Source organism: Rhyacophila brunnea, unplaced genomic scaffold, assembly GCF_057557595.1.
Source record: "Rhyacophila brunnea isolate RB1 unplaced genomic scaffold, BYU_Rbru_1.0 scaffold_12, whole genome shotgun sequence".
Classification (NCBI taxonomy): Eukaryota; Metazoa; Arthropoda; class Insecta; order Trichoptera; family Rhyacophilidae; genus Rhyacophila; species Rhyacophila brunnea.
The window spans coordinates 41,456,372-41,483,726 of NW_028232774.1; the positions used below are offsets into that span (position 1 = coordinate 41,456,372).

General features: G+C 34.2%; 1 protein-coding gene across 1 annotated transcript in view; it reads right to left on the minus strand.

Annotated features, from left to right (window-relative positions):
• The window catches only part of LOC147078188 (uncharacterized), a 1,208,676-nt gene that overhangs the window by 520,737 nt on the left and 660,584 nt on the right, over positions 1–27,355 (minus strand). The window lies entirely within an intron of this gene.

The window sequence follows — 27,355 nt, forward strand, 5'->3', positions numbered from 1 at the left end:
TTGTTAAACGATGACAAAAATATGACAACTGCATTTTATAAATGCAATAACTATAAATACACATTAATATTTAATTATAATACTCATGTTTCCGTTATAAGTCATTATACGTGATTCCACAGGTACCGCAAGATATTTTTTTAACATGGTAACACTAGCGTCAAGTGTCATTATTCACCTGGAATTTTGTATTTTCTGCGGGCTGTCGTATAAAAGTAAAATATTATTCTCCAAGTACATACCAAACGCATTAACACTATCAATATCCATATTGAGATACATTGTTAAATGAATTTGAGTGTATGGACTGTTTTATAGATATGCGAATTTATTTTGACAGCAGCTGTCAGTGGTAAATGGTAATACAGAAGGGGGCGTGTTCATAACAAAAGTAGTCTATGGTTAAGGATTCCTTAACTCTATACTCACGATTATTTATAGTTAAGTCATGCTTTTCGGCGACTTATCCTTAGGATCGAAATCTTAGATTGTGCATTCCGCTCTTAAGCACTGGACTACGAGAGCCGCCCATTATATACCCTTCGTAGTATTATAGTTTGATGTCTTTATAAGTGGATGGTAACGTTCCCGATATTTAGTTAATTATTGGGATTATTTTGTTCACCTATATAGTTTGTTTTATTTTCTATTATTTTTCAGTGAAATCCGCCCCATAGTTGGAGCACATGGACACCACGCGGCGCCTCCAAGAATTTCTCTCGCTTAACCAATCTTCCTGCTTCGTTCATCGTTATATTTTATTTGACATAATTATATTAATAACGAAAAAGAAAATGACAGTTAATAACATTAAATTGTAATTATCCATAATTCTACAAGCCTTTTATCCAACAGCTTTTTCACTGACATTGCCGGGATTGCTTTCCAAGTAAGATTTTTATGTGATTGCAGTATTGTTAGAATTAAGAATGCAGTTTTGTAATTTACAAGTGCTTATTGATATGCAAGAAGCGTACAGCGGTGGGAAAATGCACCCGTAAAAGGATAGTCGGTATGGTAACAGCAACTGCAACCTAGAGGAATACGTAAAAAGGAAACATACGCTTTGAATTCATAAGTTTGTTTTAATGGTTTTGAGATGTTACAATGAAACTGTCGCATTTAAAGATAACTAACATGGACACGCTGTTTTAAAATAGTAATAATCATATAAATTCACTTTAAAGGATGCGGATGTGGAAATTGTCTAAGTCAAATAGGCAGAAGCTTTATTTCATGGCACGAGTATAACAAGTAGTGAACACTGGAGTGATATGATAATATTCTTGATTATAAAATAGATACTTATGACAATATAAACAAAATATCACAAATTTGACAGCGGACACCATATTATTATTTGTCACCCAGAGAAACTAGGATACAGAATTCACCACTCAATCATTACTGAAATTGCATGAAACTGAAGATTATTTAAGAAACTACTAGCCTCTACAAAACATAAATATATATATATATATTTTACGGTACTGTATATAATTATTAAACTTTGGGGGTGAAGCGTAGAGATGAAAGTCGTATCGGTGGTTGCCCCGATGAACGGATGAGTGAGTTTTTACTGCAACGTAAACAGTCAGTATCTACAAGAGATGATACTCCCCGTGGTCCAGTGGAAGAGATGCTGTGTGGAATGATACAGGGACTGAGATCTGAGTGATAAGAAGATTACTGATCAGATCAAGACAGAGTATGACCCACTATGTAATACATAGTATGTATATACCTGATTATTTGGTAAATTGCGAGAATCGTTGTTGATTTAGTTTGCAATTGGGAAATCTGCTGGCCTCTGCATTATTGCAACTTCAAGCGTTTCTATGACCAAGCCTGAAGAATAATGAAGAATGTCACACTTGTAGAATATGAAGAAGAAGAAGATGCGACGATTATATGATAGTTAAATGACTTGCTAATTATTGTACTGCCGAAATAATGCTGACAGGGCCTGAAGTCATTGGCCGCTACAAAACTAAGATCGTTAACGGCCCACATAGTCAGCGTACGTCAAAATGGAGCTTTTATGCTATTTTAAAAGCTTAAAAGCTCCCTACTTCATTTATCGTTTGTCAATTTATGGCTACGGCCGTATGTTGTAGCTTAGCCACTGGTAAATGCCAATAGAAATGGCGTATTTCAAAAGAATACTACCTTATTCTTAGGTCAATAATTATTATAAAACAAACATTATTCGTAGAATGTTCATCACATTTGAATGGTCAAAGACGTAGCTTATAATCAATATGTTTAAAATTATCTTTAAATGTGTAAATCTTGCCCATTTTTTGAATAAAAAAATGCCTAATTCTTGTCAAATTTGGGATCACAGAGATTATCAATATAATTTCGTATTGTAAATATTTCACTATAATAATGTCGACATAAATTTTGGTTTTGGTTTTATAAATGCTTTTAAAAAATAATAAATATAAAAAATCTTAACACCACTTCACATGGACGTACTGAAATATGACTATATTCTAAAACATTAGAGCGAGAGGTTTAAAAGAATATTATTTTATGTAATAAAAATACTTTATGCAGTCAAGGCTTCAAAATTATGTAAAAAGATTATCTATAACATTTAAGGAATGTCCAGGATCATGCTTTGAAAATAGCATAAAAGCTCCATTTTAACGTACGCTGAGCATGTCCCCCCTTAAGACGTTTTTATCTTTATTCTTCACTTACTGATAATTCTCTAACATTGAAGGGGGTAATGTAAAAGTAAAAATCAATATTTTGTATATACCTACTCAACAAAAGACATTAAAATAATTTATTTCAGTATCTACCAATTTATTGATCAGATATTTAACCAAAATTACAGTTTTGTCGAGTACCTACATACATTCCAGCTCACTTAACAAATTTAATTCCTTTTATTATCTATTATGTGTAATAAAATTTAAAGGGGAATCCCAAAGTTACGCCAATACCTATTAATGTATTAATAAACGGTCGAAGCTTTTATTGATCAATGCTCACCATGTAGCCACAAGTGATACGGCAGTAATAAAGCTTATAACGTTAGCCCGCGGCTTTGGTCGGGTCCATAAGTGTATACAGAACTGCCAGAGATACGACACAATACAATATTATAGTGATTATTATTATAAAATGTATGCATAACGTGATTGACAGTAAATGCTGTACCTATCAATCCATTTGTTTCAAAAGTTTTGAATATCGAAATAATGTACCGTGTAAAATTGGAATATCCGCCGTGACAAAAATATTACACAGGTTCGTCGCAAAACACCTCTTGTTGTATTAATAATATATATTATAATAAACATATATAACTTGAAAACACCTCAGATATATACTGATGGGTATGGGTTACGTAGGGTGTTGATTTATACTTTTCCACTTATTAAAAACACGGATTCAGGGACATTAAGTAACGTAAGTATATTTCGCTTGAAAAGTAACAATTAATTATTAAAAACATTTGTAGACGCACGCTTTGGCGCAAAAAGGTGGCAAATCGTACTTAGAGGCGACGTTCAAGGCTCAAGGGTAGGTTACCGACTGACCGTACCTACTTTCGATCCTTCGTCCGCTCAGAAACAGATAACGGTACTTTCTTTTTGTTTGTTTCGTTGTGCATCTTGGTCTTGCCTTGACTCATTTACAGTTACAATCATATTATCATTATATTCCCAACTCTGTCGATTGGAGGATTTTTGATGGGGGATTTAGACATTATGATATTTGGTATCAATACCCACTAGAAAAAATAATGTTTCATAATAACGCAATTCGATAAAAATTTCATGTATGATCTACTAGTTTAAAATGTCATTATTAATTAATGTACAGTTGGCGCGATACCAATGGTTATACGGGTTCAAATCCCGTCGAGCATCGCATTTTTTTCAAATATGATTTTTTCTAATGGATATATCTGAGATATTTTCAAGCTATGTATGTTCAATATAATATGGAATGTTAAATTCTCAAAATCCTGTGGTTTATTCGTTGAATAAAATAAATCGTTTATTATATTATAATACTTAATATAATAATAAGTAGGTACTAGACTTAATATATTGATCAATTAAAAATTGATAAATCCGTATTATTGAAAATAAATAATTTTGAAACAAATCAGAAGACATCCTAGATATTGCTTTAATTTTGCGAAATTTAATTCATCTAGAATGACATAACCCTAAAATTTAATTCGCATGAGATATAGGCTGACCGATAGCTCAATGAATAAGAGAAGTCATTCTGGACGGTGAAAAAATATGAAGTAACAGTCCAATGTGGTATCTATTTTTTTCTTTCTAAAAGGTGTGTTTCTAAATTATGTGTTGACTATTGTAGCATTAAAGTAATCTTTGGGAATGTATTCATGATAGCTTAGAATACAAAAGTTAAGCGCGTCCTGCAATTCTTCAAAAATACCTCGCAGTAATTATGTTACCTGTTATATCATAGAGCAGTGCTCCGCAACTGGTGTGCCGCGAGACGATGCTAGGTGTGCCGCGGTGCAATAGCCAAATTTGCGTACATGGATGGTAATATAGTTGAGCACCTTCATGAACTTAATAAAACAATGCAAGGTCAGAATGAAAATATATTGACGTGTTCTGGTAAATTAGAAGGGTTCAAAAATAAACTCGAATTTTGGCAGAAGGAGTTAACACAAGGATCTCTACAAATATACCAAAGGACCTACCAGACCACCATTGAAAACAAGCAATTGATTTTGGATCCGTCTCAAAAACATTTAACTTTGCTGCAAAAGAAATTTCATCATTACTTTCATACAATCAATGCGACTGGATACGAAACCCTTTTGCAACCAGTGCCGAAAATTCTATAGAAGCGCTTTTCCTATAAATTCAAGAGGAGTTTGTTGAATTGATATACGACGGGACGCTAAAACTGAACTTCGCCGATGTTCCATTGTCTATTTTCTGGATTTCGGTTAATAAAAAATGTGCTCGGATTTCCGATAAGGCTATCGCAGTTCAGCTCCCATTTTCGAATAAAAAAAAATCGCCTGCATTTTACTACACTAATATTAATATTTTAAAACATGTGATTGTAGGATACATTTTATTATTATTGTGTCAATGCTCGACAAATAATTATTCCTAATCCGACAACTAACCATAATTATAATAATATAATATAACCACACAAAAAATCGCTGAACATACAATCAATTCCATTAATTGAACCTCACACACTATTTGAAAAACTCTATTTTAGAGTATCACACTGTTTTAACCTTAGCGATAGGTAGGGTGGCCGTCAAAAATCCTGGCCTGGGGTCCCCCTTCAGGATGTGGGGGTCCATGTTTTGGGGTATTAATTGTTTTACGTGTGGTGTGCCGCGGAATTCTGGGAAGATTTTGGTGTACCGTGGGTGAGAAAGGGTTGCGGAGCACTGTCATAGAGTATGCACGCTAAGCTAGCCATAAGTCTAACATAATATACATTCCTACTAAGAGAATTTGCTTACTGATTAATCACATAAATACGTATTAGTTGCAAAACGATTTTAATAACATGACCGACGCTATTTGGCTTCAAATGAACAATTCTTTACCACATCCCAGGCATGACACTACACGGGAGCTTTTACCAGACGCCTCGTATGAATTGGTTTTCAGCTCCCATAAACCTCGATATAGTTTCCGGTCTCTCACAGAGCAACTCGCCTCATGATGCATGATGCATGCGGTGTGTTTGTAAACATACCTTTGTACAGCGCATCGAAAGCTTTCGAATGTGTTTCGTTCGATTCATCGCTGACTATGATGGATACTTCGTTTAGTAAAGCTTTCAATTCACAGACATTGACAGATATATTTCATACACAAATGTAATTATTTTTGAAAGTGCATGCTTTACTGAATATAACATATATATATATTTTTGCAATGCTTCAGTGAAAGCTTTCAGACAAATAAACGAGGAATAGAATTATATTCTTGGTAAGAAATTCTTCAAAGTTTTGTGGCATTTCGTCAATAATAAAGAATGGACTGTCGTGACTGTCTGAGAAAGAGTGGAATGGCTGAGACGAATTCTGCAGTTTTTTTGGACATATTGTCAGGTGCGGACCGGACAACCTGGAGAGACTGGTGGTTTTGGATGGCCTCAAGGGAAGGCGAAGCGGAGGAAGTGCGTCTGCGCGCTGGAGCGACCAAGTGAAAGAGCTGACTGGGGGCACCATCCATTCTGCCCTGAGAGAAGCGCAAGATCGAGAAGGATGGAAAGTCTTGGTCACTCAAAAGATAACGAAATTCAAATGTGGTCACGATCCTCAGCCATAAGTGTACGACCAAGAAGAAGAAAGAATGGATCTTGAGCGAATTATTATATTAAATCATAACAATATTTATATATATTATATAGAATTTTCAAAAGTAACCTCCCACTGTGTCTTACGCATAAAGTGTACAACGTGTTCAAATGTGTGCTACTAACGCTCAAGTACGTGTATAAAACACGGCATCTTAATGTAAGAGAAATCCATAAATTAGAAGTAGCGCAACGTGGCATGGAAATGTGAATGTTGGACATAACGCGGAGAGATCACAAAACAAACCAGTGGGTAAGGAAGCAGACAAGAGTACGCGATACGATAGAAGTCGCTAAGCAGATGAAATGGCAATAGGTTGAACATATCGCTTTATGTCATACGATGGTACCTAAGGGGCACTAAAAGTTCACAGGGACGCTCTAAAACCTGCTGGAAAGATGAACTCAAAAAGAGTGGAGGGCGCTACGTGAGGCCTTCGTCCAGCAGTAGATCTACCCCGGGTGATGATGGTGATTATATTATGGCAAATACCCATAGTAAAATATTACCAAATATACATAAAATTAAAAGTATAATGCGTTATTAATGTATTGCACGTAATGCACGATAATTTAATTATAATATTATGTATGGTTAATGCAAGGAACACAAAACTAATGGTAAGTGGGTTGCCTTCTAGGCGACGCTGAAAAAAGGTTTAATTTTCCAATGTGGAATTAATATAAGAGGTCGGCCAAGACGGTAAACACCTTTTAAGGAATATTATTTTATTTTCAAACGTCACGTCGATATCATAATATGCATTAGTTTGTCACGTAAACGAAATGCGTTGATTTGAGAACATTCCGGAAACTTAGTATTTTTTGGTTTTTATGGGCTGACGATCATTAAGTTATAGAGCAAATCTCGCTTTAAATTCTTGGTACATTACGACTTAACATTGATATTGTATTTTTTATGACCTTTATTGTATTTTTGTGACCTCTGACTAGATAGGTAGGTAATGGAGTCTTTACCTACTTTATTGTATTGATTTACTATATAAGGTTGAGTTAAGAGTGTTCGTTGTCAGTGTGTGTTTACCTATGGTGAGTGCACACGACGCCTGAAGATGCCGAAAGGCGAAACCCGGGTCGCAAAAAAACGACTTACCTAAATGGAATAGTACAGAGCTTGAATCCATTAGAATTTATATTTATTAATTAATCTGTTCTGTCGTTGGAACTTTAAAAAATGGCCTAAAATCCGTTATAAGTAGGTACCTAGTTCAAATTAATATACTAAGGCAATAATTTTTCAACTAAGCCAGAATCATTGTATTATATAAATCTGACAGCTGTCTAAAATATTGTAAGCGTTTTGACTTGGGTAAGATATATATATAAATAAACCGATTTGGCATTGTCAAAATATTAATATACCTTCTCTAGGGAGCAGTGGAGATTTGACAAGCGGCGTCGGGAGATAGATTCTGAGAATTGGCAAATTGATTTGTGGATTTGATTAGAGATAGTGACAAGTGACGCAACGCAACACGACAAAATAAATTGCTTTTCTTCAGTGCACGCCGACGAGTTTTTCGATTGACTCGGCGGAAATAAATGGCTCATCCATCCTTATTTTATTTATTATTTGAATTTACAAAATGAAAATGTATCGTATTTTTCCTAAACCTTCTACCTTACATATGTATTTATTAAGTAAAACTCTGTTTTATATGCTGATATATGAAATTAAGACACAATGGTAAGTCACTCTTGAAGATACTATTCACACGTCCGAAAGCACTCCATCCCAGCTTTGTACTTCGAGCAATTTCATCGTGCATGCTTCCGTCTATGGACACCTGCTGTCCGAGATAGACGTAGCTGCTGACTTGCTCGAGTTGGGTGCCATTAATACAGTTAACCGCAGGGTCCGAAAAACAGTTCATCACTTTCGTCTTTGAGACGTTTATCTTTAGGCCGACCGTTGTGACTGACATCCGCGACCGATGTTCGACCAATGTGTGCTACCCGTGCTCACGTATGACTGCGAGAGATGTCCAAAGGCTAAGAGTCGCACAGCGAGGCATGGAGAGGTGTATGTTGGGCATCACGCGAAAGGACCGTAAGAGAAACGAATGGGTTAGGAAGCAGACAGGAGTACGCGATGTAATGGACGTTGCCAAACAGCTGAAATGGAGATGGGCGGGGCACATTGCTCGCCAAAATGACGGCCGCTGGACAAATGCCGTCATCCAATGGTACCCAAGGAGCACGAAACGGCCACAGGGTCGCCATAAAAGCCGGTGGATTGACGAACTGATAAAGTTCGGAGGAAATACGTGGCAGCGAACGACACAGGACCGAGAGAGTTGGAAGAAGCGTGGGGAGGCCTTCATCCAGCAGTGGATTGACCCCGGTTGATGATGATGATATGAAATTACCAAGTGTTTTGTTGTAAAAATCAAAATGCGTTTATCGTATACACATAGGCAACACTGCGTCTTAATCAGGTTTAAGGTTTTCCTATGTGCTAGGCACCACATCATGAACGCTGTGTCAGGAAACGTGTACGTATGGAGTTCGCCGTATCACAATTCACCGTGAAATGTTGTATCGGAAATATATGGCCTTTTATTAAAGCCGTCCAACCTCTTTGAGTCGCATAGTACTGAACGGTTCTTGTCGATTTACAATTTACAAGAAGCCAACAGCAAACATAATTTGAAAATAGCCAATATATCAGCCGATGAATAAAACAGTAATTTGTTAGGTTAGGTTAGGTTTTCATTCTTGAATTCATGAATTTTGCCGAAATCAGCTATAAAAATTAAATTACTGTTCATATTAAATCAAAAAATTGGAGACGGATAGTATACGATCATCTCTTTCCGATAAGAAAGCTCACGGCAAACTCTGCCACGGTGAAATATTTTACGTACAATTTACATGTAACCCATCAACGGTGCCTACTTTGGTGTGTCGAATAAGCAACGTCCTCAAACACCCCTCACAAGATTTTCTTTCATCGCCTACCAAATCCTTACTATTTCTCAGGCATATACCGTGGCGTAACGAATGAGAGGCAACACAAAATTGTGCCGGGAATTTCCTAGTTTCGGTTATCATTCTAGATGAGAAAAAACATGCCTTTCACCAAATAACGTCGCGAATATAATAAAAGCTGTTTCATAGAAACCAGGTTGAAGTAGCCACAATTGGTCAGATTTGAGTAGCTTTTCCTTTCAACCGACATTAAGGGACATTCCCAGAGGATATAATTAGTATCGATGTAATTCGCTACATAAAGTGTGTATGAAATTAAATTAAACCAACCTGACAAGAAAACTTGGTGGCGAAACCGCCGTGAACAAAATATATTATGTTTATCTGCTGTTGGTGGATGGGGTCTAACTTTAGGTCCAGGTCCGCAGTAATGTACTTCACTATATACGTGCGAATGATTTTTTTACTTTATGAACAGAGTCTGGGATTCTTAGTTCAACTTAACTAATAGTACTGCTAATTAGGTACGTCGATCCTAAACGAAAAGACATCTTCCTGGATAATTTCTGGAACATGTAGGAACTCCTGAGTCCACACAACACAACTCAAGAAATTCCATGGTAATAGCGGATTCTTACTATCCATAGAGAAGCTACAAGTACAATCTATCAGCAACAGGGCTGCAAACCGCGACCCCGTGCTTGCCCTAGGTTGCGACATAACAGTAAGTAAACAAGTATTTTATTTCACTCTAGGCATTTTCTAACTAAGGGTCGATTAGTAGGTATATCAACGCTTGAAATATTATTTAAGTACCAAAGTTTAGTTGACACTATTTTTTTTGACTGGCATATAGTTGGGAAGGGTGTAGGTAGGCTGTTAATATCCGCCATAATTAGTGCACACTAAACTTTGTTAGTCATACGTATTTGTTTTCATTGAAATAATACAATTTAGATATGGCGTTGGTTAGTTTTTAAAATTCAATTAAACCATGCGAAAACCAAGCCATAATTAACAGTCAAAAATTAATGGTAAATCAATAAAATATCTAAAATTATGCAATTAAATGATACATAATTTTGTATATTTTATAAATAAAATATTTTTAATCTATTATAGTTTGGCTAAGGCAGGGCTTCATGAATTAAAAAACAAACCAACAATATGTGTAATATGTATTATAAATCCAACGAAAACAAATAAAAAATAAACGAAAAGTGTGCACAATAATTTTGTCGTATCGCCCAAAATATAAACCCAAACCTATTATGGTTTTGTTTAGGCAGGGTTTAATTGATTTTTATTTCTTTTCTATGGTATGGAAGTATGGACGCTAAACCAAGAGATGTCACGGAGACTTGAACCTTTCGAGATGTGGTTGTATAGGCGCATCCTCAAAATTCCTTGGACTGACCGGATGACCAATGTTGAAGTTCTCAATCGAATGGCGAAGGACCGAGAACTACAGTACCTCGGCCACATTATGATAGGACAAAAATTCAGCATTCCCCAACTTGTCATTCAAGGAAAGATTAATGGGAAGAGTAGCAGAGGACGGCGCCGCAATTCGTGGCTTAAGAACCTCCGTGATTGGTACGAGTGCAGCTCCACTGAACTGTTCCGGGTAGCAGACGACAAAGATAAGATATGATGGTGGCCGACCTCCGCTAGGGATGGCACAATAAGAAGAAGAATTGATTTTTAAAAACTAACCAACACCATATGTAAATTATAGTCTTAATTCAATAAAAACAAATACGTATGACTAACGAAGTTTAATGTGCACTATTTATGGCAGAACTTAACAGCCTACCTCCACACTTTGCTGCTATTACGTATAAAATAACAAAACTTATTAATTCAGTATGTACAATTTAATTAATATCTTACTCAACAAAGCTATCTTAGAAAGGTTGTAAGGTACCTACATGCTTTCGAATTCAGATTATTACTGCATCTCAATTTTCCAGGCATCACCTTCGAAACTACCTGCCGTCTGTATTTGACGGTTTGCCTATGAGATCTTCCCGAAGAATAATTATGCAATACCAATTTGCCGTGCGGGCGGGTGACAGATAGCGAAACCTGAACTATATTAGGTACTTACTAAACATAACTTCAAAGTAAGCTATCGGCTCACTTACATAGTATTACCAAGTAGGAAATATCACACAAACATATTACACAACGAACAGTAAACTTTCAGTTCAAATTATTAACAAAAAAAAAAAAACTTATTGTCGATAAACTATAATAATAGTAGAGTTGAAAATGTCCCTCTGAGGCGGACGAAACCGGTCCTAATTTATTGATTACAAGTGGAATAAGTACTACAAAAAATGCGTTTATTAAATTTTATTAAATTAAAACAACAATACAATATATAATAACGGCTTATCAGTGTGGTTTTCGTATTTATCAACAGCTAAAATCATTATATACATATATTTACATAATATACAATCAGTCAGTGGCGAGGGGTGGAGGTAGACTCTTAAGATCCATCATAAATAGTGCACACTAAACATTTCATTGAACTAAGAATACAATAATTTGCAGATGGTGCTGGTTAATTTTCAAAATTTAATAATTAAACCCTGCCTACAAAAACATTGCACACTTTTTAAATCATATTTCTTTGTTTTCGTTGAATTAAAGATACATATTACGGACGGTATTGATTAGTTATTTTTTAATTCATTAAGCCCTGCCTAAACCAAGCAGCAATCGATAAAAATATTCTTCTATCTATAAAATATCTAAAATTATGTATGGTTTAATGGCATAATATATAAATAATATGTTATGGATAAACGATTATTTTTTTACTATTATGTACTATGGCTTGAATTAGGCAAAGTTTAATTGTATTTTAAAAACTATCTAACACTATATACGTACACATTGAAGTCTTAGTTCAATGAAAACAAATACGTTTGACTGACAAAGATTAATGTGCAGTATTTATGTCAGATCTTAACAGCCTACCTCCACCCTTCGCCACTGCAATCAATACAATGCTATGTAATTAAAAACTCTATTAAATGAATTAAGATGTATAGATTTGTCACTGTTTAGATTTAATCAGTTCGTTGTAATTCACGTCTCATTTTATATATTTTTTTTCTAGATTACTTTATGGATACCTCACATTTACTATCGAGGTTTCTTTAAGGACTTTGGCACCTCATTTTATATTCTGTTACTAGCTAGCATGTCTGTTAAATCCAATGACATTAATATGGACGAAGCATCTAGAAAATAAAATGACACTCACTTTGTGTCGGGTCTGCCGGATGGCGAAATTCATATTTTAATATCGGTATCCTACGCTCAAATGAACATTCTGCTTGGAAGCGGTCTGGCGATACCGCTGGGTCTGCCCATACAAAATTTCTGACTGTCAGGTTTCGACTCCACCGTTATTATTGTGTTACAAAATGCCAATGTGCCTAGTTAAAAATTGTAAAAAAATCTACTAAACACTCCAAGAAAGATGGGATATCACTTTTCATGTGTTAGTATTATTTATTATTTATAAAATGCCATTTTAAGATATTGATGAATTTTTATTCAATGCAATTGAATGACAGGTTTGACCATTGGACAGTCAGCCGCCTGTGATTCGCTGGGTTCACTTGCGTCTAATCTCCGAGAAGTCGTAAGTAACCGAGAATCTGTTTCTAACGCAATGAGTCATGACACTAATACGCCATTACAATAAAGGTTATATTACTATAAATTCTCGAAGCTTGTATCGCATAATGGAAACGGATACGTCATATGGTCACGTGACATCTACCTATACATCTGTGAATGACTTTCATGCACAATTTTTCGTGCGCGCCGGGTATGAAGTGAGTTGTCCATTTAATATGTCATTGGTTAAATCAAATAAAATCTAATTTATGAATTAATGCTCTACGTAATATTTTCAAATGATCGAAGGTATTAATTACTTTAAAACCTCCCAGTATCTATCTTTCACATTATAATGTCTACATTATTTATATAATTGAAAATTACACTTACACACAAGTGCTTTTACTAGCTTTGGGAAATGGAGATAAAAAAACAGTATCATAAGTCACCCATGGAGTTAATATCATTGAATCTTTATGTTGTAAGGCAATAAAACAAATTTACTACCGCTATTAAATCTCACACTTTTCTAACATAAAACAACATCCCATAAGAACCAATAAAACGTTTAGGCAGAGATTTGTAATATATTGAATTATATTACAAGAATTAACTATCACCTGATAAATTGGTCCTTTGATTGGAATATACATAGGTAAGTGGTAATATATACACATATCATGAACACACGTATAAGTACTGGGGAAAGTTTAATATGTCTGTGTGACAGATTCAGGCTGTTGAATTTATCTATTGAATGAGAAACAAGCCTGCCTTCTGGTGTTACACCCTTTACCCATTCCCATGCATACATACCTATATATCTACATATATTTATATGAACTTTCTAAAGGGAAGCTTTCAAAGACAGGTCTGTATGTAGGTACGTACAGAGCGTTTCATCGAATATTGCTCAAGACAGGTGATGATAATAGTTGGCTGATTTTTTGAACCGACGAGTTTGTTCCAGATGATCAAATTGTATGGAAGAACTAATCACAATGAGTTATTCAATGCTAAAATAAAACTCTGAACCTAAGACTAATCATTATAATATGTAAATAAATATATTTCTGTGTTGTTATCACTGTTATAATGCAGTCTAAGTAAACAATATTTATATCGAGCAATAAAAGAAACATTATTAATAATGGCGGTATAAATTGCGTAAAATTATAGATAAATAAAAATAACTAAGTTGTCGCAATTAAGTATGACTCCTTTAGCATAGTGCGTGGGCGCGATACCCGAGAGATGCAGGTTTTATTTATGCGGGGTGTCATACTTTTTTCAAAAGGATTCTTTTTATTGCTATATATAAGTGTTTTCAAAATTATGTACTTATATTCAATAATTAGAATGTTACATTCTTAAATCTTGTAAATTATTCGTTGAATAAATACAATTAAATATCACCAGTACACTATACAACGTTCATTAAATTGAAGGAATCGATCAGAGTTACTCAAACTTTAAGAGCATATTATTTTATACATATTATCAGTTTCACCCAGAATTTATTAATGAAAATTAAAATTTAATTAGAAATAAACTAATTATAATTTACTTTTCTTCTGATACAAGGAAAATATATCACTACTTTAAACTGCATAAAATGACTCATAAAAAATATTTTAATGTAAAATTTGTTTATATACAAGCGGAAAAATTGATAAGGTATAAATAAGAGTACATAAAATAATCATACATTTTAGTAGAAAACCATATAAATGGTCCTGATTGTTACATTTACAAAACCTTCAAAATATAAAAAAGCATAGCCGAAAACCCTTAGGTATCGAACTGTGTAAAGTATGTTTATCAGTAAAAAATAGTAAACACGTATATGTATCTAATAATATTAAACATTCTTATTTTCAAACATTATTTACAAATTATATATAGCCATTATCATAGAAAAAATAAACTGAAAAGGCTCATTGTCAGCGAAAATATTATCTAAGGTTGCCGCGAAATAGGGATGACGCCTACACGATAGTCTAGGACGCCAAAGGCTTATCAATACAAAACCCTTAGCAGTAGGATTGTAAAAGCATAACAAGACCATTTTTAAAAGGAAATTAAATTAGGAAAGAAAATTTTGTGGGTAAGTATATAAAATGTATGTATGTATTCGTCTGAGACAGTCTGTAGTTAGATGAAAGCTCGGAAGGAGCTTAATGCCTTCACATATGAGCTTTATCGGGAAAGGTGATTATACATGTAATTAAGTTGAATAAATTATCGAAATAACTGGAGAAAAGTTACGTGCTCAAGGATTAATGATTATAACGTTTCTGAGTTGCGTAAATTCCGGCGTGACGGGAAGTAATTTCGGAATAAAACTCCGGGTTTTCGTGTTAATTGTGACTGAGTATAAATTATTATGTCAGAACTCAGAAGTATCATGGTGATTTGAGGATTAAAGTAGAGATTTTAGACTACAATACAAAGTAAGTATGTACAATAATTATTTGTTGGGTGGTTTGTTTGAAGTCACCTGGGTTATTTGGCCTACCTGTCATACTTACGTACTTACATGTCTGGCACTAACGGCGGAGTTACGTAGGAGGCCGGAATCGTCCGTTTAGTGACAAGCGACGCTACTAAATCGTGGCAGAATCCGTTTGAATTTCAATAGGAATTCATTATTATTTTATGTTGCGTACGAATATTGAAAATGAAATACTATATTTGATTGAATTCTGTGTACAATATACTCATATACCTGCTAGATAATTCTGACATCTGCTGTTTCTCAATTCTCAATTTAGTAGCGACACCACTTATGTATATTATATGTATAGTACATACGTATGAGTAAGCATGGCATTGGTGAATTTAACGGCGAAATTTTAGTTATACGACACAATCAAACTGTTCAATTCGACCATACCATGTTGAAAGCACAGGTTCTTGTTCACTCACTAGATAATATGTACCAGACTTTTAGTAATATTTGAGCGGATAACAGAGAGCGGATAAAGAGCAGGAGGAGGCCCAAGTAAGACAAGACGGTACGACAAATTTCAGTGTATGATTAATAAACAAAAAAAGAAAAGGATAATCTAAAATTACTATTCTCAAAATTAACGATAATTTAAGTATAATTATATTATAATTAATATGTATAAGTCCATATTATTTATATTATTTTTTAATGATTTACTCACATTTTCATTTCGATTTGAGCATAGTATGACCTTATACAAAATTTTAGAGATGATGTAACAATGTTTGCTATGGATTCTGTCATTTTATTGCGTTTGGAAAAAAAACATAAGTGTATTTTTACCTCGCGAACGATATTAGAACCGTAGATATAGATAGAGCTTGTCCAGATGACGCGTGTGTTGCCGCCATGTCGCAAGTGAACAGCTCATTGAGAACACCTGTACCTCAACCGCGCGCGAGAAGTGACACACGGCGTTTACGTGTGGACGGAATGCGCGCGAGTCAAATCGCACCATCTGGACAAGGCCTTATGTATTAATAATGCACTGCACTTTAACCTGGTAACTGTAAGTGGCAAATAGTCGACGTAAAATATGAAAGTTCTAAAAATTAACTAGATACTATTAATATTGGGTGCGAGTAAAAAGAACTAAATTTCGTCTGGTATGAAGACTCTGGAGTGGAAGAAAATTAATGTAGGTATTTCGTAAATTTTTGATTAGCATCTTGGTGGCCGGTTACGGAGAATAAAAATAAAACTTATGATGAAACGGTTAAACGTCTGAGAAAAGTTTGCAAAGAAACCACTGAAAATATATCACATTAAAACATTGCGGGGAATATCATTATTTAGCGAGTCTCCAATGGGTTTTAGCAGTGGTATTTCAACGACTGTATTAAAGTGTATATCAAATAAAATTACGTAAATGAGAATAGTAATTGGTATTGTTGAGATCAATGTAGGCATATGATAATGTTAAATTCAATAAGTCAGGAAGATCGATGCTCATTAACCCATCGCGCCCTATCGGCGCCAATTTGGCGCCAGTGTTACAGGATGCAGGACATGATGAAAATCAAAAATCATGTTTTGATTTTTTTTAAGTTGAAATCACTTAATAATATATGTAGCTATCATTTTATGATGTTAGTTATATACAGTCCAATATATTTTTAAAGAAATATTTGATTTATAAAATCTATTTTTATTTAAATTTGTCAAAATAATGATCAGTACGCTAGGTATGAGGTGTTTGAGACAGTAATATACCTAAAATGGCCATCCATCTTCTAAATATCTTGAAGAGTATTATATTTAGCTCCAGTTTTAGTATAACTTCCTTTTATTATTTACTGCTATCATGGACTTTTTATGTATGTCATTTTGTATAAAAAAAGGCTAAAAAAAATCCAAAAAACTATATTTCACATGTTTTTTTCATTTCACTTATACACAAAGTTTACTTAGAATGTAAATACTTAATAGAAAAATTCAGAACTATTTTAAAGATTTATTTGAATTCAATGAATAATACATGAGTTATATCAATTTTAGTAATCAGTGGGCCTTTATAAGTGATCCTGAAAAATTAATTCTATCTGCAATGGGACAAATGAATCTATGATCTTAAATCTATGCTTATATGGTGTTAAAAATAATTAAGCATGCCGGTAAAACTTTCTGCAATATGTGTGTACGCTGGAAAGACGTGGACATTAATACATATTATGTATATTATTATAATATAATAGTTGAATAGCTGGAGAAGGGCGGCTCTCGTGATGCAGTGCGTAAGGTACTGGCCTTCTATCCGGGAGCTCTGGGTTCGACCTGGTGAGGACACAAATCACAATATATATTTAAGTATGTGATTTTCTCAAAGCCTGTGTGTTTGTGATTGTTCAAAAAAATACTAACAACCACCTCGTACGAAAAAACAAGGACATAGTTATCAATAATAAAAAAATAGCAGGAGAACCCTTTTAGTCGTATGAGTAAGAGAAAAATAAACTGTAGGTACTGAAGAGAGTAGGTACCGAACTTAGCATACATCATGTCCACACCCATTTTCAATGTTTTAATTAACGTCTGGAGTCAAAAAAGCTCATAAACGTTGTTGGGAATCCATAGGACGAGATATCCATTGTGGCGATGAAAATAATCACTGTGTAATAATTATTATGTGATAAAATAATGGAGCATGTCAATTTATTATACACGTATAGTTTTATGAGTTATAAATATTATTATAGGTACATAATATATAAGGAATTTTACTCCTGAGTTAAATGCGCACGTCTCTGCGTTTTACTTAGCATAAAAATCCCTTAGCGAGGTTCACTCGGAGAACATTATAATATTATCTTTTTGGTAGATAAATTAAATTATTTCTTCTATAAATAAAATACACCAGTACACAACAGTTTTAGAATTTTCCGTACTGCAGATATATACTGTATTATGATAGTGTATTTTTTTTTTTTTTTTTTTTTTAAATATTTTTGGAAGTGGCTTGAGTATTATAATAATAGTGTGGTATCATATCATTAGAACATGTTATAAGTCAGTATTGATTTATTAAATTAACTGCTGGGGGGGGGGGTAAACTTCTTGGATGGAGGGCCAAATTCAAGAATTCAAAATGAGCGGCGGGCCCCAAGTAAAATACCACTTTTAGATATACACTATTTATTATCACGAATAATAAACATTACAAAAAAATTAAGAAGAATGACATTTTTGAACATTTTTTTAAATTCAGGTGTTAATTTTGTAGTTGATATTCTCAAAACTGCTTATAAATGGGCATCGGAGATATTTTGATCGTGAAGAATTTTTATTGAGGTTCATGATCGAAAATGTTTGTTCACATATAGAGATTAATCCAAAAATAACGAACATTTTTCTTGCATAATCTTTAAGTTGGTCGAATTTGTCTGAATTAAGGGCATTGTAAAATTTGGAGATTTCTTCACGACGATGCAATTCTCTTAAATCAGTGTCACACTACAGATCAATAATCTCAAGTTGTAGCTCTGTCGGTACACTATCAATATCTATTGAAATCGATGTTCAACGTAGAAAATAGTGCTTACATAGTGCGAGACGAGACGCAAGGAAGATGTACTGAGATAATACATTTACGAAACAACAAATTCTTCAAATTTTAATCTATTGTCAATATTTTTTTAAAAATTATAAAAAAAGTTATTCGTAATCAAAAGTACAATTAATGATGGCGGGCCTCAAAAAAATACCCCGCGGGCCGCAGTTTGCCCTCCCCTGTGCTATAGTGTGAAATATATTTACGAGTTTATTTAAGTCAGGCAGGCAGAATCTTATTACCAGATATTATAAAGTATTCATATTGTAGATCCAACGTAGGGCCCAGTAGCTACGCATATATTATGTGACCTAGAGTACCACATTAAGATACAAATATCTTTCTAGGGATAAAAACAGAGATTACATAATATGACGTAGTCAATGTAAGGATATTTTATATACCATGTAAGTACCACAATTTCCTACCAAGAACGTTGTTTCATTTGAGTTTTATATACTAATAAATAAATGAAAATAAAACGTTACCATAACAGATAATATGTTCCTAAGTCACCCCCAATCGATATTAAAATAATTTATTGTAACCTAACTAATGTTCGTTGTTTAGATGTTTCACTTCAGTTATATTTAATTAATGTATGGTTGTGACGATGGGTGTAGGTAGTGTGATACTATGGCTTGCTACTTGACAGGACACAATCCCGAATAGACGAGTACGTATTTGACAACCAGCACTTTATTGATTTCGGTACACATTGGCCGAGAGCGCAAAATGCTTGGAAATATCAAACCTAAGAAAGTTACATTTTTAATGGAATGCCTGTTTCTGTTCGCTAGAGTGATGGTCAACTGACCTTTTTTCAGAAATCTCAAACAATGTCAGCAATCGAAGACTGTTATTTATTTCCGCCACAAGGAGCGGGCGCTTAGACTATAGATACATCTAGACGCCACCCATTGCATTGCTAAATGAAGCCTGCGTGCCGTGCGTTTGGTTTGTGGGCGAGCGAACGCATTCGTATACAAATGTTCGAGACCATTTACACTTTCGCTAGTGCTCGCCCAAAGTGCTCGCACTAGACGCTCAGAATTAAAATATAATTTTCTATTTTTTTACGTTATATAGTATTTTTAAGCGGTCAAAATGCAACCAATAGGTAAAAATATCCATTATTTAAGTTATTTTAAAGAAACACGGTCAGTTGATATTAAAATATATAATAATATAAAAATAAATTATCACGAACATGTATCAACTTACCTATGAAACGTAATACCATCTTCTTGCTTATCAGTACGGCTACCACATTTTAATACAACACACAGAACCATCTTTTCTACTTAATTAACTAAAAATATTTACCACTGACTTTATGTTTAACAGAAAAGATATCAATTTTAGCAACACGCGCTCGCAGGTTATCGACGCTTAGTTAAGCAATAAGGTAAGATTTGGCTGTTACACCGTAGCAAACCATCTCCCACATCTGTAAACCTTTTATCTTACTCTAGCGCGTGTCGCAAAGATTATAAGGGTGCCGACTACTTTCTCACTCGCACTTATGCATCGTTTTTGTTCAGGCCTTGAGCGGGCGTCTTGATAAAAACGCGACAATTTCAAATAAAATCAAACCGGCTCGGCTTGTGTCAATCGATCAAAATTAAAATAATACATCGATTCACACGTATCATCGATCTGTTATTACGATGGTAACGGTACCAATAAGTAACACAATTTAAATGATTAAACATTTAATGAAATGGGTAGATCACAATGCTTTATTTTTATTACGAATATGGCGATCTATCGCCTTATAGGGTAGTGCCATAGACGTTTATTGCCGCATATGTAGCACTATATCAGCAACTGCCAATTTGCACCAACCAACTTTTTTGTATTGTACGTGTTATTTTATTATAAAAAACTTTATGTAAGACTATTTTAAATTCTGAATAAATACACCTAATGATCCGATGCGTAGGTAGTCGTTAAAAAACATGAAAGTCAAGTTGAATTTTCTTAATTGAACAGTGACCGAAACCGCTATGCTTTTATAAAACCACGTGGCAAATTTAATTGTGAAAACAACTCTATTTTGGGAGAGGCTAATCTGTTCATTTCAAGTTGGTGGAGTCTGCTTTCTTTCATCACTTCCTGGAATAATCTCAACTGACATGGCGAGCAACTGGATGTTATTTTTGTCTGTATCGTAAGAGGAAAAATACAGATTTTAAAAGGTATTTCATTTACACTGAGTCTACTAAATTTGAGAAACTATACGTCAAAGTTCGATATACACATGGGATATTTTTTATGTCGGGTGGCTGGCCGATTGTGGTGCCCGTCATCCTTAGTCCCCAACTCAAATCACCTTATTTATTAGTGTTGCAAGACCAGACGACGAGCAATTACGGGTCAGGAATCGACCATAATTGCGAAGAACGTTCAGTCAGCTCAAGAATATGAACGAGTACGTGTTGCCGCGCTGCGTTAACTACCGAGTGATCCGAAACATATATATTCGACCTTCCTTGCACTAAGTCTGCGACGGTTTGAGCGAACATCGCGTCCATTATTCATACAACCTATCATCATCATTCATCAACCTCATATATCATCCATCAACAATGTACCGTCAAGTACCGCGCACCGGGTAATCCAAACAAACAATACCGCGCGAGTGATAGTGCAGCTAGACCACGGAGCCATCATCAACATTATAAAAAGTCAGTGTCTGGCATCATGTTATACCCTCCCCCCCAGATTCATCATCTACCATTATCTTAAAATAATACAGTCCTCTGCTAAAAGCGCCACCATCGGGTATATTTATTAGCGACCGGTACACCTGTAAGCATTAGTTGATCCGAGCATGCCCTGCAGGTGGTATCGCGAACACGCATCGAACAGGACGTTTGCCCATGGTTTATCAGCGACGAAACGCCAGGATTACTGGATAACGAGATAACTGAATGATGTACATCTGAGGGTCACATGGATGAATCAAATGCGCAAAGAATCATTTGCAGTCCAAATTAGAGTATATAATTATCTATAATAAAATCCATGGTTATTTGAAAGACTCATGTCGATGGTGTGCTTTAACATTCTACTCTTGCCAGATAACCGATTGTAACGACATTGTGCAATATTTTCAAATTTTACGATATTCCGTAAATCACGCAAGGGAACGTTTGATTGCCTCTACAGTCTACATCAGGGATGGCGAACCTTTTTACGTACGCGTGCAAAAATTTCCCAAATAAAAATTTTCAACTATCCGACGTGCCAAGCAGTTCTTTTATTGAGAATTTTTTTTTGAAGTTTTCTAAAAAAATAATTAAGAATTCTATTAAAAAGGTTTAAAAATTACAATTGAGTCATGTATTGATATTCTATCTTTCACAGTATTTCTAGCCGAAGGCATTTCTTTTATTCTTTGAATATTTTTTCCCTTGTTTTCAAATTACTTAAGAGATCGTGGAAGCATTTAAACCACTCTCCTTTCATATTATATTCTCATCACTGAGCGGTATTCCATTTTTAGAGATTATGTTTGGGTAAAATAACAAGCGGTTATTATATTTGAATGACTGCCGATGATTAATTTCATAAGGTATGTTGATTGTATATCCCGATCCTAAGGACATACCTATGCAATCATATATTTACATTAAACGTAATGATTATTCTTTAAAATGATTTGCCTGCAATTTTTTATAGAATGCGATTAGTCATTATTTATGCATGAATTTCGTTTTTTAATTTCCGTTTGTGCATCGATTGGTACCTAAACATAATATGAAAAACAGAAGAAAATACGCATGGCTATGTTGTCATTATTTTTTAATATTATACATATAAGTAGACCTACTGAAGTATAAATATTTATTAGTAAAACTTTTTTTATAAAAAAATCATTTTTTAAATATACTTATATAAAATAGTGATATTTCTTTTCTCTTCAAAATGAAATATTCGCGTGCCATGCAAAATCATCTCGCGTGCCATAGGTTTGCCACCCCTGGTCTACATAATAACACACATATATATATATATATAAGGTAAGTGGACATGGTTATACATATAGCTTTTTAAATTTGAAAAGTACCTAATAATCACCTATTGAACGCAGAATATAACATTGTAAAAATATCCATCACTCACCTTCTTCGAAGTAAAGCGGAGTGGTGGGGCATTCGTACTAATTTATTTATTTTTATATAATATAGATAACGCTGCACTTAAAAGCACTGTGTATGGAATTTGGAGTAACTATTATCGTTAGTTATTAACTTAATGGCCATAAATGTGTTTTAAACTTCAGTATCGGTTGAGTTATTAACATAATGGATGCATTATTATAGAGTTCATAATAATCATAATATTTGACAGATAGTAATATATTATGAAACCATTTTGTCTAATGCTGCTCCACATAACCATAATATATCATCATTCCGATCAAACTGATGTCAAATGACGTCACTTTTTCATCGCCTTCGGTATATAACTTTTCGCTGCCATGGACTTCCTAATTCTTCGTTCGAGCCAGTTTTGGGATGATAATAATATATTTCAGAAAGAATTATTGGTCGTCAGTTTTGAATAATTAATAAGATGCACTTTCTTTTATGATTCGTCTAGTTGAGACGACAACACGAACAAGCCCTCCAAACCAAACCCGCCCCGCACCACACTCAGTATTAATCGAGCGTATCTCGAGGCACTGCGTTTGATGTGAAGCATCTTTACAGTTGTTTACGCCTGGTAATGTCCCAAAAATTATCTCGAGCATCAAAAAAGCGGTCGTATGCAGGCTTGTTATAGCTTAGTCGTCGTTAACTACGTAGTGACTCAAAACGCATATGTTCGACCATCGTTGTCCTAAATCTGGTACGGTTTGAGCGAACGTCGCGTCTACAATCCATCCTGAACTTGTCATCGTCATCAGTACCTGGCATCACGGTTAAACCACCTACCCCTAGATCCGTAATCCACCCACCAGCATCATTACAGTCCACTGCTAAAAGCACCACTATTACATAATAAGATGAGAGACGCAATTGCTTTTGTGATAGTATATACTTAATATCATATTGTCAAGCTTGGAAGTGGTCGATGCTCCCACTTCTCCAAAAAAAATTATGAAATATTTTTTGAAAACATTATGCTGTTAATTGTATTATTTCTTCAGTGGATATACTAATTATATGCAAATATTATATAATGCTAATCATTCTGTATTTTGACTAAATAAAAATAAAGAATATGTTACCAACTTGTTTTCAAAAAGCTTTTGCCATCAATACATAAATATTTTTTTCAAAAGAATGAAATACTTTATAATGAAATATATGAGTAAGTATATAAAACATTCATGTATATTAAAATGATTAATTAGTCTATTCATTAAAATTTATATAAATAGAAAATTTATAATGTAAAAAACGTCTGCTCCCAAATGGAAGACTAACTAATGGATTCTGTGAATTTTAAAAGAAAATTACTAATTGGCAAAAGCAATAAAACACCTTTAAATAGATTTCTTGGCATTTTTTATTACATTAAGATTTATTTGAAACAACACAATGCATAATAGACGAGGAAAAATAATGCCCTAAGGACACGATTATTTACATCGACGCTGATCTCTAAAATATACAATAGCTATATGCTACAAATTTGATTTTGTATCAATATCTATTTTTCGGCTTTGGTGACATAATACTCGTAAACAATCAAACAAATATGTCAATAGCGACGATTTTATCACATCCAATAAACAAGCAGTGGTATGGTTAATTTCTTTAGCAGTAAAAATACATATAATCTTAATATACACATATGGATAATAAATATTCTTCTTTCAGTGCATTTTCGTCACATTTCGCCAATCCTTGGGTAGACTACAATATAAATCAATTTGTCACACTCGATTTATTCTAGAATTTACTGACATATTGCCTACTGGAATCTGGTGGTTTTTGATATCCTCCAGGAGACAAACCAGAGGAAGAACGTCAGCGCGCTGGAGTAACCAACAAAATAAGCTTACTAGGGTCTTCACTAAGCCCTGAGAGAAGAAGATCTTGAGCGGTCAAGGGTCTACGTTACATACTGTATTTCAGAGTGTTAACCCCAACACTTAGCCACGAGGGAACAATCAAAAATAATTTGAATATTATTGAAATATTTTACAAAATGTAGTAACATACAAATTTTCATTTTATTTTCAAATTTATTATACGATCCGATGTGGATCTTGGAAGCCTCTCGAAGAGGTTACTTAACAGTTTTTTTAAAGATAAATGGGTGTTATCCACTAAACTTGTTCAACATATTAGGAAAATGCTCTGAATCAGGGTTTAAATTCCATGCATGTGCTCTGAATCTAAACATACCAACATTAAATAATAATAATGATTCAGGAATTGAAAGCGGATATGTTACCACTTGGCCATCGCAGATTTTCTCTGCGCCTCATTTTTTTGTATATAATAGTTTTCAACATTATTGAAGTGTATAATTTGAGTAGGCAGGACGAGTAAAGATAACATAGATTTTTTTAGAGAACTTTCAACATTTTTCAATAAATCATTACTATCTTATTTTTGCACTTTAAAACGAGTCAAAGTTTGCATACTTAGGCTTCAACTTTAATGTAAATTCTCAGACACGTCTTAGTAAGCATATTTCGGAGAAGAAAATTGAAATTCTCTTCTATAAAATGCGTCAATATTGCATTACTAATACTAACACTTATGGTAAGAATTTTAAATCAATTTACATTCTCGAAGAGAAAATTGAAAGCCCTTCAGATTAAATCGTACCACATTTTTTAAAGCAGAGTCGAATCGTAGATATTAAGTTTGAAACCAATGTAATATGATTTGAGTATACGCAGGAACGCGCCAAAGGTGGCTGCCACCTGGGTGCCAGCCCGAAATTGTCCCACCCCTAAAAATATATTTGGTTGAACCAAATGCTAGCCTTCATTCCTTTTTTCCCACCTACTTCCAAATTCTTTATTTATTATTGTCACAAGACCAGACGACGAGCAATTAAGGGTCGTCAGACGACTGTGATTGAACAACATTTAGTGAGCTCGAGTGACATCAAGAAAGCGGAAGCGTGCGGGCATGTTATTATAGCTTAGCCGTCGTTAACTACCGAGTGACTCAAAACGCATATGTTTGGCCTTTTTTGCGCTTAATCTGATACGGTTTGAGCGAACGTCGCGTCTATATCATCCATCCTGAACTTTTCATCATCATTCATCAATCTCATAATATAATCATCCATCCAAAGCGTACCAGTGCGTGAGTGCGTGAACACCGAACCGGCCCTGGCGCGCGCCAGCCCTCTCAACATAGAGGTCAGTGTCTGGCATCCTGTTTAACCCCCCCCCTAGATTTGTAATCCACCAATCCAGCATCAAATTACAGTCCACTGCAAAAATCGCCAACAATATTTTTTTAGTAAAGTAAGTTTCAGTAAAAATATAACAAGTTGAAACAACTATTTTCTTTTCATCAAAATATATACTTAACAAAAATTATGACATAACAAATTATGACATGACATCAAATAATAGGTAAACATTCTAAATTACAATAATGATAATAAAGCTTCTTAAATCGATAGCTGATATCGAAGGACAAAGTACAATTTATTCATAATAAAATGCATTCGATATGTGATTGAATGACATAATATCGATGGCCGAGGTGAACAATCACATAAGACAATATTGCATGTTATTCAGGACGCAGGCTGGTGACATTTTTTCAAAGAAATCTTCTCCTAATTCTTAAAAATTATCATTTAAAAAGAATCATTTATTAATGCAACATCAAATTGGGTAGTGTTTAAACTAGGCGTGTGGCATATTATGTTCAAACCATCCCTTTAGTAACCATCTGGTCTGCGAAGGCTCTTAATCTTGACAATTATTGTTTAAAAGCGAAATAAACCGTCGATTCCAAACAACCAAATTGTAAGTTTATAATAAACAGTGTCTAGTTTACTATTGTAAAATAGAATTATATAATATCTAGCATTATTTCGATACAATTAAAATGATAAGAATTTTCGACTACAGGTTATAAGCTATAAAAATATTAATTTTATTTCCTGTTACTCATAGGCGAAAGGCCATTGTAATTAAATTTTATTACCTACAAACATAATGCGCGACTGTAATTTTATACAAGTGGCAAACAACACGATTCATATCTTGAAAATGGACTAGTATAAAGAGCTTGAAATGAAAAAAAGTTCTGCGTTTTAAGCAATCGAGTAGATGGGCCAGGCACGCGCGAGCTCTATACTATCAAACAGTTTATTCTAAGATCTGAATTTAGTCGGCTATAGTATAATTCGCTATA